General features: G+C 39.5%; 1 protein-coding gene across 4 annotated transcripts in view; it reads left to right on the top strand.

Annotated features, from left to right (window-relative positions):
- CTNNA2 (catenin alpha 2) overlaps nucleotides 1–18468 on the top strand; it is a 1167663-nt gene that overhangs the window by 946350 nt on the left and 202845 nt on the right. Inside the window, exon 1 of one of the 4 annotated variants that reach the window (XM_077958577.1) lies at nucleotides 1172–1294. The gene's annotated coding sequence lies outside the window, so the exon portion shown is untranslated. 4 annotated transcript variants of the gene reach the window in all.

The raw sequence follows: 18468 nt of genomic DNA, 5'->3' as shown, positions 1-18468 counted from the left end.
TGATTTTAATTGACCTTAATGTAGAAATCTAAGTAAATACTGTTTGTAATGCAAATGCACCTTTTGAAAATTTCCCCACTACTACTTCCCACCAGATTGCTGCCTTTGGCTGCTCCTATTTAGACATTCTGGAGCTGCCACAGAGTGTGAATTTCACACATCCAAGGTGCCTGGGAATTGAGTCAATATTTTCACATAATACCAGTGGCCACCGAAATATAGTTACTTACTTAGACTGACAGGTTGTTATTTTTTATCTTAAAACAATAGAACCCTCATGATTTATCTTCTCTAAATCTTTTCTTGGAAGATCAAAAGAACAAACATGCCCTTCCAAATCTGTAAATTATCCGAACCAAATGATTTTCTTACCAAGCTGATATGAGGAGAATCCCAGACACATGGGCTCTGTCACCTTCCCTCACCCACATGCATTTTCTTACTATTTTATTACTTCATTTGTTTTGAAAAGAGTGGTTTATAACTTAATTTTAGAATACAAGGTAGTTTGATGGTAAAGCCTGTAATGTATCTTTAAAAATGCATTTCAGGCTGCCTGTATGAGGGAAGGTGCTCAGCTTTTCTGTAAAAATGTCATGACAGTTTCTGCACAGAGACTGGAGACTTGGAGAATGTTAACGACAGTGGGGCAGTAGAGTACTTTATGGATCAATAGTTTTGCAAACTAAAAATAGGCTGTGATTGGACCTATCCCAACACAACACTCAGCTGAAGAGGCTGTTTTCATCCCCACAGTCAAGTATCTCAAAAAGTCAAGTCTTTTCAAGTAGGTGACTTCAAGTATCTCTGTTACATAGAGCTTAAAAAAACCTAATTTGCAATTTACATCCAAATTGGCACACTTTTCCTGTGCCTATTCTGTAAACACGATACCAGCCAGGTGTCTGTCTCCATCCTGGCTGGCCAACATCTTAGCCTCATACCCGTCTGAGGAAGGGGCTCAGGTGGGAACCCCGCCATCCCAGTGCCTACTGTGGAGGGCGAATCATACCCCTCCAGGTAAGGTTCACAGCCCAAAAAGCCAAAGCCAAACACACAAATAATGGGCCAGTCAGGAATTAAAGCAGGCCCCATTCTTGCAGAGGACACGGGAAACACAGCTAGAAACAGTGCAGGAGGAGAGATTCAGGCTGTGGCAGCGGGGTCAAAAGTTCAGACAAGCAGAACAAGGAAGACTAGAGAGTTCATATATTGGAGGAAAGTGGGAAAGGAAAGGGAAAGCAGGGAATCTGGTTGCCTCTGCTCACAGCTCTTCCTGATGCAGCTCTAATTTGTAAGTTAAACTCTCGCTGTTTTTCTGCCCTTGAATTTTGCCTTGAGGACCATTTTCCTCTCTCAGTGACTTCACAGACTCTGTCTGACCTTTCTTATTTCTCCCCATGGTCCTCCTGTCACCAGAAACCTTTCAAACGGTTATTCTGTATGCTTGTAGATTCTAGTGCCTTGCTACAAATATGGGTTATATTATTGCCCATTATTTCTCCTGATTGTTTTCAGGGGGAAAAACATCTAATATCCAATGAATTCTCTTGGTTTGATTTTTGCCTGGAAATTTGAAAGTAACAATTACTTTTCTCAAGATGAAAACAATTCAACCTTTGTCCCAATTGCTTAACTAGAATTGTGGAAGAAAGGCTTTTGCTCAAATACTATTAATAAACGGCTGCCTCAGAATTCTGAAGACTTTCTCACGGTCAAAAAAATGCTAATGACATGTGTGCAAGTGATTTTCTTGCCTGATAGAGTCCAAGTGTACATCCACAACAAAAAGCATCAAAGCTAATATTTCTTTAGCCTATCTTGGAGAACTTTAGTGTGAAATGACAATTTCCATGACAAGTTTTCTTAGAAATGAAGAGAGGTTTTCATTTGCACATAGTTGCTCCTAATTTTCTACTTATATCTTCTACAATAACTTTCAAAGCAGTGAATGTTCTGTTTTGCTCAAAAACATTTATAATTTTGCAGAAACTTAATGTACTCGTAGTTGTTCTGGTGGTGTACTTTTAATTGCTTTTCATTCTGGAAAACTATGGTTGATGATCATAACTTCGAAGGAACTGATGATCTCTACTTTGATTGTCATCATTGTTGTCTCTTTGTTTCTTTTTTTTTTTTTTTTTTTTTGAGCCAGGGTTTCACTCTGTCACTCAGGCTATTGTGCGGTGGTGTGACATGATCATGGCTCATTGCAGCCTTGGCTTTCTGGGCTTAGGTGATCCTTTCTGGGTAGCTGGGACTGCATGGCTAATTTTTTGTGTTTTTTAATAGAAACAGAGTTTTGCCATGTTGCCTAGGCTGGTCTGGAACTCCTGGGCTCAAGTGATCTGCCCACCTCAGCCTCCCAAAGTGTTGGGATTACAGGCGTGAGCCACCACACCTGGCTTCCTTTCCTCTACTTTGAATGAATTTTTTTTTTCTTGGGTAGAGATTATGGAAATCAAAGTACTTAAGGAGTAAAATAAGATTATTGTGTATCAGGGTTTCTCAACCTCCTCACTACTGACATTTTAGTCCTGATAATTCTTTGCTGTGAGGGTTTGTCCTGTGTGTTATAGGATGTTTAGTAGCATCTCTGGTCTCTACCCACTAGAAGCCAGGAACACTTCCCTCTAATTGCAATAATCAAAAATGATCCAGATATTGTCAGAGATTTCCTGGGGGACAAAATCGTCCCTGGTTGAGAATCACTTCTCTATAATCTTTAAATAAATATGCATATTAAGAGTTAAATTATGTACGCTCAGTGCCCTATACCTACATCAGTTCATTTGCAACACACATCGTTTGATATGAATGCAGTCAGCAGATAACACAAGAAATAGGTGAAGGTTTGTTTCCTAATTAAAATTATCTCTGAAATTACCATTACTCAAAATTCTCATCAGTTTCTCTCCTCACAGTAATTTGGTGAAAACCTCTTGTCACAATTTTTTTTCTCTCTGTGATCTTACTGCTGCTTATAATCTCACTATTTAAAAAAATGCCCTAGTATTCTGAAGCTACTTCCAGAAGGGGACATTTTACTGTTGTTCAAGTAGTAATACCTAATTAGGATTCTCTCACTGATTTCTTTTTAATTAAGGCAGCCAGCTTAAAATAAGGCTCTAATGAAGGAGGACAGGAACAGGTAGGTAGAGAATATGTTGGAGAAGATGTGTATAAAGAAGACACTGGAAGATGGCAAAGCCCATTGCATTCATATCACCCATAAAGTTTAGGACCAGTTATTAAATGCGACCACAGAGCAGACATAGTGCATACTCCATAAGCGCTTATTAGCTGAGGGTTAAATTCGGAGTGGAATTCTCTGGATAGGCCTCTGATCAATCTACCTTTAGTTTTACTTTCCATTAATCTCTTTTCAAAAAGGAAAATAAATCTTTCATACAGTTAGCATCTTTCCTTAGTGCCCTGACATATTGCATACTTGCTACCTCTGAGCTTTAACTCCTGCAATTAATTGAGCCAGGAATTTCTCTCCCAATTCTCTGCCTAGTGATCTGCTTTATTTTTTAAATGAAAAGATAGTAAGAATGCAGGATATTTCTAAGCAGTTACTGGAAACTATGTGGTCTAGTAAATAAGCCCTATCCTAAGTGAGGACAATACACAAAGGCAGGAAGATCATGTTTATCCCTAGAGTCATGGCCATCGACATTAGTGGCTTCACTCCCAACCTCTGAAGACAGGCCAGTGTTTGCAGATGAGTGTGTCCAAGTATATCAAGGGACAGACACTGCTATCCAGGTCATGAGTATGCTGGTTATAGAAAGCAAAAGATCTCATTGTTCTAACTGTGTCCCTTGGCAGCACTGGCCGTACCTGGGAGCTTGTTAGAAATGTAGACTCTTGGGTCTGCATTTTGACAGGATTCATAGGTCATTTCTATAATATTCAAGTTTGTGAAGCTCTGGCATAAGAAACATTCTCCAGAATATCTTCCCATGAGATGCTCTGGGAGGGTGGAGGTGGGGGAAACAACAACAATGGGGGTTTGGGGAAGGATGGGTCCAAATATATATGTGGCAATCTCCTCAGGCTATAGCCACTGCTATGGTCTCAATGTTTGTGACCCTCTGTTTTAGTCTGTTCATGGTGCTGGAACAAAATACCTTAGACTGGGCAATTTATAAACAGAAGAAACTTATTGCTCACAATTCCAGAGACTGGGAGATCCAAGATCAAGGCACCAGCAGATTTAGTGTCTGCTTCAAAGATGAAGGCTTCTTGCTGTCTCCTCATACGGTGGAAGAAAAAACAAGCTCTATCAGGCCTCTTTTATAAGCACACCAATCCCATTCACAAGGACTCCACCTGCAGGACCTCATCGCCTCCCAAAAGCCCCACCTCTTAATATATCCACATTGAGGTTTGGATTTCTATATGTAAATTTTGGAGAGAAAAACAGACAATAGCACTCCTCAGAATTCTTATATTGAAACCTAATTCCCGGAGTGACAGTGTTAAGAGGTGGGGCTTTTAGGAAGTGACTGGGTAATGAGGGCTTCATCCTCATAAATGATATTAATGCCCTTATAAAAGAGGCTGCCTTGTCTCTTAGGCACCTTCTATGAGGACACTTAGAAGGCACCATCTATGAGGAAGAGGCCCTCACCAGGCACTGAATCTGCTGGTCCCTTGATCTTGGACTTTGCAGCCTCTGGAACTGTGAGCCATAAATTTCTGTTGTTGATAAATTACCCAGGCTAAGATATTTTGCTATAGCTGCCTGAACACACTAAGACAGCCACTTTTTGGAGATTTATAATGTACATATACACTGAGAAACATACTTTGGGAAATTCTAAATTATAACATCAGGCCTTAGGGATGGAGGATGTTTGAATTCTAGACATTTTTAATTAAAATTTGGTTATGGAAAATAAGAGTTTAACATGATAAAAGTGATAGGTGGTTACTTTGGATCAACTTTATTATTATTACTATTATTTATTTATTTATTTATTTATTGAGATGAAGTCTTGCTCTGTAGCCCAGGCTGGAGTGCAGTGGCGCTATCTCAGCTCACTGCAAGCTCTGCGTCCCAGGTTCATGCCATTCTCCTGCGTCAGCCTCCCAAGGAGCTGGGACTACAAGCGCCTGCCTCCATGCCGGGCTATTTTATTTTTGTAATTTTAGTAGAAACGGGGTTTCACCGTATTAGCCAAGATGGTCTCGATCTCCTGACCTCATGATCCACCCGCCTCAACCTCCCAAAGTGCTGGGATTACAGGCATAAGCCACCGCACCCAGCCAACTTTATTATTTTTTAAGGTCGAAAAATGGATACATTTTCATATGTCATGGCAGTCAGCTTGCTAAATACCGTTTGCTTCCAAGTGATCCTGTCAAAGGCAATCCAGAAATGCATAATTACTATTGAGTCAATACTTATTTACCGAGTCTAATTATTTATTTTGTTGGCAGTCATTGTTCTTTCTAGCATTAGTTCTAAAGCTATTTGGTAAAATGTGGACAGTTCCAAAGTATAGGTACGGTATTCATTTGCTGGAGCTGCCATTAAAACATACCACACACTGGCCAGGTGCTGTGGCTTACGTCTATAATCCCGGCACTTTGGGCAGCCGAGGTGGGCAGATCACCTGAGGTTGGGAGTTCGAGACCAGCCTGACCAACATGGTGAAATCCCGTCTCTACTGAAAATACAAAAATTAGCCAGGTGTAGTGGTGGGTACCTGTAATCCCAGCTACTTGGGAGGCTGAGGCAAGAGAATCGCTTGAACCTGGGAGGCAGAGGTTGCAGTCAGCCGAGATCACACCATTGCACTCCAGACTGGGCAACAAGAGCGAAACTCTGTCTCAAACAAACAAACAAAACAACACACACTGAGTGGCTTAAACAACAGAAGTTGATTTTCTCATGGCTCTGGAAACAAGGGATCCAAGACCAAAGTGTCAGCAATTTTGGTTTCTCCTAGGTCTCTCTTAGCTTACAGATGCCATCTCATTGCACCCTCACATGGTCTTTCTTCTATGCTCGCACATCCCTAGAGTCTCTTCCTGAGTCCAGTTTCTCTTTTATAAGGACACCAGTCAGATTGGATTAGGGCCCATCCTCATGGCTCCTCTGAACTTAATCACCTCTTTGAAGACCCTATCTCCTAATACAATGATGGAGTTAGGGCTTCGACATATGAATTCTGGGAGAACACAATTTCACCCATCACAAATGCCAACTGTTTTTTTGTTTTGTTTTTGTTTTTGAGAGAAGGAAGGCAGAAATACTTTCATATGTTTTGAAGGCTTTACATTTAATTTTTACTCATTATTTATGCCAATTATTGCATGCCCCAGAGATGAATTTTATGGTGGTCTAGGCCATCACTCATTATTTTGTTTCTGATACAGATTCTTTCACCTTATTTAAAAACATCTTCAGACTTTCCAAGTGTATTACATAAAGTGAACCTGACTTCATCAGGGAGTTGCTCGAACTCTAGAGTCTGGTCCAGGCTGTTTCAGTCAGTCGAGATCCAACTAGCAATACTCTTCATTCCATCCATTCCTTTAGGTACTAGATGCAGAGTTGTGTGAGGTTTTCCCTCTACTGTAATATATTCACCAAAGTCTATATCATTCCCCTCCAGGATTTGCAAAATCACAGAAGACCTTGTTTGCTAAAAGGGCTCATAGAGAATGAAGGATGAGTATTACACCGACCACACCTTTTTGTGCGCTCTCTGAGAAATTTCCTTTCCTAGCCTGAGCAGCTGCCATTTTCTGATGCAGCCTGTTGCCACTGCTGCTGAGAGAATAGGTATTTTTTAAATCCCTTTCTCTTTCTGATAATAAAATATTCACTGAAAATTATATGAGTAAATAAAGTAGGAGTGGGAAATGAGGACAATAATCATATTGAATATATCATGTGATTATGAGTTAGACTTTCCCCAGTCTAAATAATTTTCTGACTACTTTAGGGTCTTTTGCCTGCTGCACCAACTACAGCCAGGTCATCCTATTACATGGAGTGATTTACCCTGTCGACAAAGACAGTCGGGAAAAATTCATCATCAATTAATTTTTCACTTCCCCTGCTGCATTTTAATGTTAAGATATTTGAAAAAAAGTTGGAGGTTGTATGAAGAAATGAAGCATTGGTGATAGCTGCACTTGACATTAACATCTAATGTTTAGAAGGTAGATTTGTTTTGTTTTGTTTTGTTTTGTTTTGACTTTGAGACAGAGTCTCACTCTGTCTGCCAGGCTACAGGCCGGAGTACAGTGGCGCGATCTCAGCTCACTGCAACCTCTGCCTCCGGGGTTCAAGTGATTCTCCTGTCTCAGCCTCCTGAGTAGCTGGAATTACAGGAGCATACCAACATGCCTGGCTAAATTTTGTATTTTTTTTAGTAGAGAAGGGGTTTCGCCATGTTGGCCAGGCTGCTCTTGAATTCCTGGCCTTAGGTGATCTGCCTGCCTTGGCCTCCCAAAGTGCTGGGGTTACAGGCGTGAGCTACGACGCCAGGCCTTATAAGGTATTTTTATACATTTGTATTGCATGGTTTTATATTATTCGAAAACACTTTCATCAATATATACTTGGTCCTTGGAACATCTCAGTGAGGAAGCTAGGCAAATTTCTTTTCTAAGAAATGTGACATTACCAGTTGGTAACAGACATGATTCTGGAGTCCAAATTAACTGAGCATCTATTGTGTGCCAACAGTATTCTGAATATGTGAGATGTGTCAGTGAATAAAACACAGAGCTCTACCCTTGGGGAGCTTAATTCTAATTATAGAAGGCAGATAATAAACAATAGACAAAATAAATATATAGCTTATTTAATAGAAGATGACAAGTGCTTTGGAAAAAGGAAAAAGAGAGCAGTAAGGGAGGTTGAGATACAGGGTTGCAGTTTTAAGTAGGGTGGTCAGAAGAGGTTATATTGAGAAAGTGGCATTTAAGCAAAGTTTGGAAAGGAGTGATTTTGGTGTTTAGTAATTTGCTCACTGTCTCTCTGCCACCTACTTATTGGTTATAGCATAATTACCCAAATGACCTGCAAGTATTTGCTCAGAAATCTTAACAGCCGTGGAGTGATTAGAAAGAACAATGGACATTGGCCTGGACTTCTAAAAAAATGACAATGTGAAGTAGGAGTAGTCCACCTTGAGTCTTGGTAAGCAGAAAATTGCAATACCTTTTTTAGGACAAGTGAGTTCCACAGTTTTAAGAAAATCTTAGAACTGAACAAGTAAATGGTGTTTCTGCTGAGTTCATGGCTATCATGGGCTAATTGATATGCCTTGTAAGATGCCCATCTGCATATTTGGGCTTAGGACTGCTCACACATTGAGACGAAGTTAGACTTCTGTTTGCCCGTAAGACTGTTCCTTACAGGCTTTACTATGATCATTGCAGATCCAGCTCCTTACTGGATAAAGTTGATGAAGAATAAAGAAAGGAAGATAGAACTTTACGGGGGAATCAGGTGTTCAGCTGAGCAGTGAAAAGAAGGCATTGGGGAATTTGTGATCTAAACGCTATCAAAGCATATATGACATCTCTTAGGGGGATTCTTTATTCTGTGACATAAAATTCCACTCCGTGATCTGACATTATTCCAAGTAGGTGGGGCGGAATAGACTAAGTAATCTTAGTAATAGACAACCCTGACTCTCAATGGCTTGAGATAGCATAGACTTAATTTTCCTTCATAACTTTCCATTGAGAGTCCTGGGGTTACTTGGAAGCACCTGTTTCTCTTCGCCATCCTTACTGCAAGACTGATGAAGCAGCCACTATCTGGAATTTGCCAGTATTTGTGTCTGAGACAAACAATGTGGCCAAACATGCACTAGCTTCTAAAGCTTTCATTGGAAAATGGCGCATGATTCCCCTAACATTCCATGGACTAAGGAAAGTTTACCTGGACAGAATGATGTTCAAGTACTTGTGGGAATAAATCCTACTTGGTGGCTGGAAGAAGAAAGAGCCAGGATATTTGTGAACTGTGTAGGGATTCACACAGTGGGTAAAAATTTGAAGTTTCTGTCTACCCCGAGACTTCAAAAAAAATTATTGGCAAAGTTGCTTTTTGCTGTTTGATGAGGTGTCCTTTTGCTGTTCAGACTGGACATTTGATTCCTCTTGTGGAATTCTTCATTTTTCAGGAAGGAGTAGGGCAGGACCAACTTGTTCAACTATTTGAAGTTGAAGAGATGCTATTTAAGGTCAACATATGACAGTTTTGTTGTTAGTTTTGTTGACAGTATACTCATTATACTTTTATAATGAAGTCGTTTTCTCAGAAGCTCATGTTGGGTTGCAAAAAATATATATAAAAGCAGTCTTATCTTTCACAGAGGAAACTTTTAAAAATTATAATTCTTATGCCACAGGCAACACTGTTGTTTTTGATCTCCATAACTTCTGTTATGCAACTTCAAGATATTAGGTTCTATAGCTTCTGAGAAGGGCTCATGAGGGTAGACAGGTCTGACAAATATAATATGTTAGGCAAGTAATGTGTTTAGTAAAGAAATGGAGACAGAATGGGGAGCCAAGGAGATGTCAAAGGTCACAAAAGAAGTAAGCTGAGCCCAAAGATTACATAAAATAGGAGAGGTCAAGCTGTTCTGAAAGGCCTGATTCAGAAGAGGCAAGAGGCGGGAAACTCAGTCAGTAGCACTGAGGAGCAAGATGTGTCCAGGTGAGCCATTTTCCTAGGGCAAAAGGCAGAAGCCAGACAAAAGGGAGACTCTAGTCTTTCAGGCAGTCCTTCATGGAGAGATGGCATTATCCTTCTTCTGCATCTTTCTCTACTTGCAGAAGACTGACTCTAAGAGAACTAGTAGCCTGCAAAAGAAGTTTGTATATTCTTGTAACAGGTTCATGCATATGACAACTGCTCATTTATTTCTCTACAAAGCATATATATCAGCATGTCTTCACATGGGCCATCCTTGTGCTTCTCCTCCACTGATTAGCCCATATCTCAAGTTCAGCTTTTCTAAGTGATTCCCCTTTAGGCCTCCCTTTGGGGCATATGGTGATGTGGTCAGTGGGCATTCATGAGTCCATTCTCAGAACTCTCAGTTAATTGATGTGTTGTGCTCCAGGGTGGGCCAGAAGGCAGGAGCAATAGATCAGTGTCTTCTTAGTTGTATTGCCCAGCCATCTGGACCTTATAGAGAATTCACTGCCCGGAACACAGGACCATCGTCTAAAAACTGATTACTCCAAACCAGCCATGAGCCACTTAGCAAGTGCTCACATCTCATGCCCTTTCAACACACATGCAGTGACCCCCATCATCAGTGGAACCTGACTCCATCTTGCTTTTGTTCCTTAATACATACATGAACCACTTCTATTTCCAAGAAGCTACCATTCCTTCCCAATACCATGGCTTAAGCAAGAGGATGATCCATTGGGTGATAGAATTTTAGGCCATTAATATACTGTCTCTGTCCTTTTTTCCCCTCTCTGTTTCCTGTATGTTAAATGGAGGAACTAATACATTCCCCTCTTTTGGAAGACAAGAGAATAATTGAATGAGTTTAAATATTTAAACCACTTCCCCTGCCAAACAAAACACCAGCATGAGTGGCCTCAGAGAAAGCCCTAGACTAAGGCTCCCATCATTGTTGCCATCATCCTCATCTTCTTTTCTCTTATTAATTAATCTCCAGATAGCTCAGAGCAGAAAACAAAGGGACCTTAGCTCTGACTGGAATCAAGAATTTTCCTTTCTGTTTCTCCCCTGCATCTCCTAAATACCCACCAGAGTCTGGCAGTGAGAGGGGCCTGCAATAAGAAACTGAAGCGCATGCTTTTTCCTTCACGTTTTTAAAATCTTCCTTTAGGATCTGCAATTGGTGGGAAGATGAATTTGCAGGCCTGAGGTGTTAAAAACCAAACTGAATAAAGGCAGCCTTCCCGTGGAACCAAAGTTCACTTAATCGTGCCTTGGGCCTGGGTGAACACAAGTGCTATTCTTTATAGTTGACTCAGGGAAGCGATGCTTGCTTTTATAAGATTGGAAAACAAAGATGGAAGCAAAACAACTCTTCTTCACCCCAGTTATGTAGGCCAGCTTTAGAATGGAGAACAAGGTGTGATTTTCAACCCATAATAGGATTAATTCAAACTGACACAGCAAGGAAATCCATTTTTCAGGCTGCCATTTATTTCTTTTCTCTTATCAGTCAATCACAAATATTTATTGAGCACTGTCTGTGAGCTCAGCATCGAAGGGGAAACAGAATAAGCACAAGAGATGACCTCTGCTTTTACCATTTAACATTTCCTTGGGGGAGACAAAGCTAACATTCATGGTCTTATACAAAGAACACTTAACTGGAATCAGGAGATCTGTGGTCTTGTCACAGTCGGTTGAGTAGTATAGTGTGTGGTTAAGTGTAGAATGCCCTGGAACTGGGCTCTCAGAGCTATAAAATAAGGCACTGTCGTTAATTAGCAGTGAATCCTTGAGAGAATCCTATACCTTTCATCAATTTTTCTCATCTGTAAAAAAGAAGTTAATAATAGTGCCCAACTCAAAGACTTGTCAAGAGCTTAAAGTTAAAACTTGGCTAGCATTATATTTGCAACACATTAAGTATGAGATATAATTCATTTAATATTTCAGACAAGCCTTTGAAAATCTCTGGGACAGAAAAGAGACCAGACTTGTGTTATGTATTTCCTGTGCCCTAGAGACCAAATGGGGCACATCACATACGCATTTTTATACATCCCCACTAATGCCTTGTGAAGTGGGTTAGGGAGACATGAATAGGTTAAAATCATTTTGTAAAGTATGCTATTAGGTAAGAGACAAAGCTTGGTTCAAACTCTGATCTGAGTCAAAATCCTGTGCACTTTCTACTCTCCTATAGCATCTCTGAATCTCAATTTCCCACGTGAGAAAATATTGGGATAGATCAAATGGGCTCTGAGTTCAGCTCTAAATTTTTTATTCCAAGTCATCCAATCTTCTAGTAAACCTGTAGATCAAGGGCAATAAGGATGGGAGCACTGCATTCACAAGAGATTTTTAGAAGTATTAATTAGGCCTTGAAGAACCAGTAGAATTTGTTTATATGAAAAGAAGGGAGAATACTTCTGCTAGGCATAAATATGAGAACAATGGTGGGAATGACAGGTAGGGAAGACAATACAAAAAATTATCCCTACCAAGAGGAGGCTGCTACTGAGGAAAGGTTGGAGACAAGACTGTTTTCCTTCCTAATACCTTAATCCACAGTTTCTCAATATCAGCACTATTGACATTTTAAGCCAGATAACTCTTTCTCGTGGGGCCTGTCCTATGAATTATGGGATGCTGATAGGGGCTGAATTGCCCCCCCCCCCCGATACGTATGTTGAAGTTTTAGCCCCCAGTATGATAATATGTGGAGATAGAGCCTCTGGGAGATAAGGTTTAGATGAGGTCATGAGGGCGGGTCCCCTATGATGTGATTAGTGTCCTTATAGGAAGAGACATGAGAGTTTATTTTCTCTCTACCTTGTGAGGACATAGCAAGAAGATGGTCGTGGAAACCATTAAGAAGGCCCTCACCAGAACCCAACTATGCTGGCACCCTGGACTTCCAGCCTTTCAAACTGCAAGAAAATTAAGTTCTGTTGTTTAAGCCACCCAGACTGTAGTATGACATTTGTTATGGCAGCCCAAGCAGACTAAGCTGTTTAGCAGCATCCCTGGCCTCTCCTCACTAGATGCCATTAGCAGGCACTCAGTTATGACAACCAAAAATATATCCACACGTTGCTCAATGCACCCTGGGGATAAGTCACCTCAAGTTATCTCAAGTTCACAATTTGAGAAGATCATTTTGGGAACCACTGTCTTAACCTTATCCTAATTCTAATTTAGGCCATAAACTTCATTATCTGCAAGTTTAGGTTTTATGTTTATCTCTTTGTGGATTGTTTGTTTGTTTGTTTGTTTGTTTTTGAGACAGAGTGTTGTCCTGTCATCCAGGCTGGAGTGCAGTGGCACAATCATGGTTCACTGCAGCCTCGACCTCCCAGGCTCAAGTGATCCTCCCACCTCAGCTTCCCAAGTAGCTGGGACTATAGGCGTGCACCACCATGCCTGGCTAATTTTTGTATTTTTTTGTAGTGATGGGGTTTCACCATGTTGTCCAGGCTGGTCTCAAACTCCTGAGCTTAAGCGATCCACCACCTTGGGCTTTCAAAATGCTGGCATTATAGGTGTGTGCCACTGTGCTCGGCCCCATTATTTGCAAGCTTAATATTGCTGCTTTAGATTTATGTTTGCCTAATATGGTTCTCAAACTTTCCTTTGTATAAGAATCACCAAGGGGAACATATTAAAATGCAGATACTTAGTCTTCTGTCCACTAAAACCTTGGTGTAGTGGTCTGCATTAGAACCAACAAATTTGATTTTTAACAAGCTCCTAACTCAGGTGATTCTCACACAGTCTAGGGACCCCTACTTTGAGAAACACTGACATAGTTGCTATAGTCAGTGTCAATCTTGACCTTGCATGCATAGTAGAAAGACAGTGGCCTTGGGAACAAATAATTATGGATTTAATCCTTTATTTTTTATTTACTTGGGATTGTAAAGTGAGCTGGCTAAGCATGTAGCCTCCAAGATCAGATGCCCCAGTTTCAAAGCCTGGCTTCGTCACTTACAGGATGTGTAGCACTGGGTGAATTACTCAGCATTTCTATGCCTGGGCTTCCTTACCTGTAAAATGGGGAATATTGTCAGTGCCCGCCTCATACGTTGGCATTATGTATGACTGGATATATGGCAAAACACTTGTAATTGTTCCTGCATAATGTGTTCAATAAATGTTTGGTGGTAGAGGCAAAGGTTAATTAAAAATAGGAAGTGTGGACTGTTGCCATAGCAGCCTTGTAAGGGCATTCTTGACTCTGTTAATAATTTTTGATGCACTTAGCACAGGATTTTTCTGACTCTAGAGCTCCTATGAGTGACTTGGGAAGTTTGTAGAATGCATGTTCCCAGCTTCCTCCCCCCAGGGAGACTAATTCATTTTGCCTCAGGTGAGGTTTAGGTCTGCATGTTTATAAAGCTATCCAGATGAATATGATACAACCAACTCAGATACCACACATAGAAACACACTGTCTTGAAGAAAATAGCTTGTACTGTGTGCACACTCGACCTGCTTTTTACATTGATCTATTCAAGTGATAGACTGTATTCTAGAATATAATCTGTAAGTCTCTTCTCCACTGAATATCCCATATAGATGTGATTACAAAACATAGCATGAATTTCTTGTTTTCGGATTTGATACTTATCAAGCATTCTCTTTAGCTTCTAGCTTTCTTTGATTTCCTTGGAAGTTTTCCAAATTGTGTTCTGAAAAAAAAAAAAAATCACATAAGGCTTTTTAAGAAGGGAGGAAGAAGACATTTCAGAAAGGATGTCACCTAGACTTAAAACCCTTTTCAACAGGACAGTTCAACAAGTTGGGTTGTGAACTTGAGAAAATTAATTTTTGGAAATTCTTAAAGTAGTACAGACGCCTAGTAAGGCAAAAATCTAGTAGTGTCAAATACTAAAGACCTGTCAGTATACATTTTCATTTCATCTTTATTCCTATTCTTTGGTGAAAATAAAATTTTTTGAACAGAAAATTATTTTCTCCTTAGGGTTTTTCGAGGAAAAACAAGGATTTTGCTTGTTAAAAAAAGAAGGCAAATGTATTCTGATTGCAGCAACATTTCTTAACATGCACTCCTAACTCTCCAGCTCTTTTCCCCATAAATCTTATGAGAATTATGACCACTATGAATATGTTCACTATCAAAATCAAAGACTTTGCCAAAAATACATAGAACTTAAGTGTTCCTCCAGTTAAATGGTGATCTTATCACTGTGCTTGATGTCATTTTTATTGCAATACAGTGGAATATTTTAGAAGGGAATGATTAGTAGTCCAAATTTTCTTCTGCAAGAACTAGAGAACTTCAGAAACTCCAAGCCTGGGTCTCAACCCTAGAGATGCTCATTCAGTCTGGGATGGGGCCTGGGTGTCACTAATTTGAAGTCCTTCAGGTGATACTAAGGTACAGCCAGGGCTCAGAACACCAGCTACACTATTTGCACAAGTCTCCTTTCTTGTTAGCATTTATTTATTTATTTATTTATTTATTTTTACCCTGAATATCTTAGGACTGATTTTTTACAGGGTTATGCTCTTAGTAGGCAAGGAGCTGATAAAATATCATGTATCCCAGGAGGCTTTATATTAGCAGCATCTTCAGAAAACCTAGAACTTAAATAATAATGGTCAAATGGTGGCTTAACAGGGCAGCAATATTGCCTTCATTTCCCCAACTCTCCTTCCTTTCCTCCTTTCTCTCCATCTTTTCCTCCATTAATTTTAAAGGCAATTCTTAAAGCATTCACACTCAAATTTCTGCCATACATTTGATTACCTACCTGTAGAGCTGATGCTAGGGGTCATGCTTTCTAAGGCATAGTCCTATGTATCCCAACACTGACGGTATGGGTTTGTACATATAGTCTGAAATGTCTGATTAGTTACCTACAATCAGTATCAGCCTGCTTAAGATATTGGGAGACCTAGAAGCAAAAATAGGCCAGGTGCAGTGGCTTAGGCCTGTAATCCTAGCACTCTGAGAGGCCGAGGCAGGAGCATCACTTGAGCCCAAGAGTTTGAGGTTGCAGTGAGCTATGATCAGTCACACCACTGCACTCCAGCCTGGATGACAGAGCAAGACCTTAGTCTCTAAAATTAAATAAATACAATCATTGATAAAATACACTTCTTGGTCTATTTTGTCAATGTAGCAGTAATATCTGTTCATTGCAAAAACATTAGAAAATGTAGATAAGTTAGAAAGAACAAACCAGAAACCACCTGTAATATAGTTAGGGTTGCCTCTGGCTTTCCTTCTGTCTCCTTCTCTGTTTTCAAATAACTTTCTATACTTAAAATGATTTTTAATGGATCCTCCTCTTGGTACATTTTAAAATAGAGCCTCCGACTACATGTAAGGCAGAAACATTTAAGATTTGAAGCCAACTTAGTACCTTTGAATTCAAAACTTGTAGTTTCTTAGAACTCCATACATTAGAATGACTGGAATTATCCAGTGATCAATATAGGACAGTGAGTTTCAGAAAGCTTAACACAGAACTAATCAGTGACAGAACTGAAAATACAAAATCCAGGGTCACTAGGTTCTGGGGGCCATGTGCATTTCTGTAGCTCACACAATGTGCTTGGTGTGTAGCCAAGTACAAGGGTGTCAGTTTAATCTGGGTCTGCAAGTGGTAAATTATGCTTTTAAAGTATTTACTGTTGTTCCTACACAGTAGGATAAGAAATGAGAATTGACTATATTCTTGACGTGATCTGAGAAATAATGTGATTGTGGTTGAATTTCCTGGAGATTTTGAAGAATAAATTGATTATTCAAGGTATGCATTGGTTTATACATATTTCATCTTCTTTAAATGCAAAGCTATGATGTTGGGAATGTACAAAGAAATTAGTCACAGAAACAATAGTATTTAACCCAACATGTCACAAACCTTGATTTACAGAACACTAGTTCTTAAGATGTTAATAGATGTTCTGTGGAAACCTCTGGATTAAGCCAAATTAAACAAACATGTTTCATAATTATAGGAGTTCCCTGGGTCTACAATAAGCTAATGGGCATTGTAAATCCCTAGATGAGACAAAGTATGCAAATTTCCTTGTTGTAACAATAATAGCTTTTTTTTTTCATTTTTAAAGGACCATTTATTAACATCTTGAACAACTAGTATGGTTTGTTCAACCAGTTTAGAACATGCTGGTTTTATATGGTTAGGCTTTGTGTTTTGGGAACATCCAGATAACACCTTTTAAACAAAGATGTGCTGAGAGTGTAAAGTTAACCTGTTATAATTTAACCCACGGAACAAAAGAGGATTTGTCATTTCTTCTCAAGGAATTCTTGTAGTAATTACCCTTGTCTGGAGTTGCTCACCTTACCCCTCCAAGTCTATCTTTTTTTCTTGTGTTAGTGTCTTTTCTGAAAACCCTGACTTTAAAAAAGCAGAATATGATACCTCCTTTTTTGCAAAACCAAAGGAGGGACATTCAGATGCTTCCTTGTATCTCCAGTTTCCAGGCTAGACAGTCTTATAATATTTTCAGAGGTGTCCAAAGTAATCAAAGCCTTCTTCTAAGAGCACTTGTTGATGGCAGAACTGTACTAGTCTATGGTTTAGGGTGATTAAACTTTGATATAGTGCAGGCAAATCAATAGAATCACAGGGTTGGATGGTAATTTTCAGCAGTGGAACTTGAGAGGAACAATTCTATTTCTATTTTATAGTCTTTTTGTCTGTTTGTCTTACCCAAGTCTTCATTAATAGCCTCCTGACCATTAAGATGTCAATTTAAAAAAAAAAAAAAAAAAGAATACTTTCACCTTTCTCATTTTGGAAGAAATATACACATTCACTTACCTTTCTCTGAAAATATCTGGTGCATTGTCCTTTGTGTGGCCTTCTCCCCCTCCCATGTGATTTTGTGCCACTGTGAGCAGGTGATTAAGAGTCATGTCTTATCATACTGACTGATATGGTTTGGCTGTGTCCCCACCCAAATCTCATTTTAATTGTATTCCCCATAATCTCCATGTATCGTGGGAGGGACCTGCTGGGAGGTAATTGAATCATGAGGGCAGTTACCCTCATGCCATTCTCATGATAGTGAGTAAGTTTTCATGAGATCTGATGGAGCTTTTCCCCCTTTGCTTGGCACTTCTCCTTTTTGCTGCCATGTGAAGAAGGACATATTTGTTTTCCCTTCTGCCATGATTGTAAGTTTCCTGAGACCTCCCCAGCCCTGCAAAACTGTAAGTCAATTAAACCTATTTCATTTATAAGTTACCTAATCTCAAGGAGTTCTTTATAGCAGTGTGAGAACAGACTAACACACTGACCCCTGGCCTCATGTGCACATCCTATAGCAGATGCTTCCATGTTTTCACTGGACTAGACCTAGCTCCATGTCAAGAGACAGTTGTGAGAATCACTACATCAGGACTTGATATGTAATACATGGGTCAACCCTTTAATTTAGATTTGTTCTTTTAAATTAGGCAATAATTTAAATATGATTTGAATATAAAATTTTATTTAATTTTGGGAGGATGAGGAAATGTTTGAGTCTTATTTGGAATTAAGGAAAATATAGCCTAAATCAGAAGTTATTACAATCCAAAATTCAAGAATTACATATTCCTTCATGCTGATGTCAGTTTCTCAGTCCAACATTTATTTTTTATCAAAAAAAAAAAGATTTTTACATATACTTAAATCAGCATATACTAGAATAGGCTTAAGATAAGCATAAAGAGAAGGGCAAAAATAGAATGTGGACATAGAAAAGAATCCCCAAATCCAGAACATGAGACT

This window comes from Macaca mulatta, chromosome 13 (assembly GCF_049350105.2).
Source record: "Macaca mulatta isolate MMU2019108-1 chromosome 13, T2T-MMU8v2.0, whole genome shotgun sequence".
Classification (NCBI taxonomy): Eukaryota; Metazoa; Chordata; class Mammalia; order Primates; family Cercopithecidae; genus Macaca; species Macaca mulatta.
This window is presented reverse-complemented; position numbering and strand designations above follow the sequence as displayed.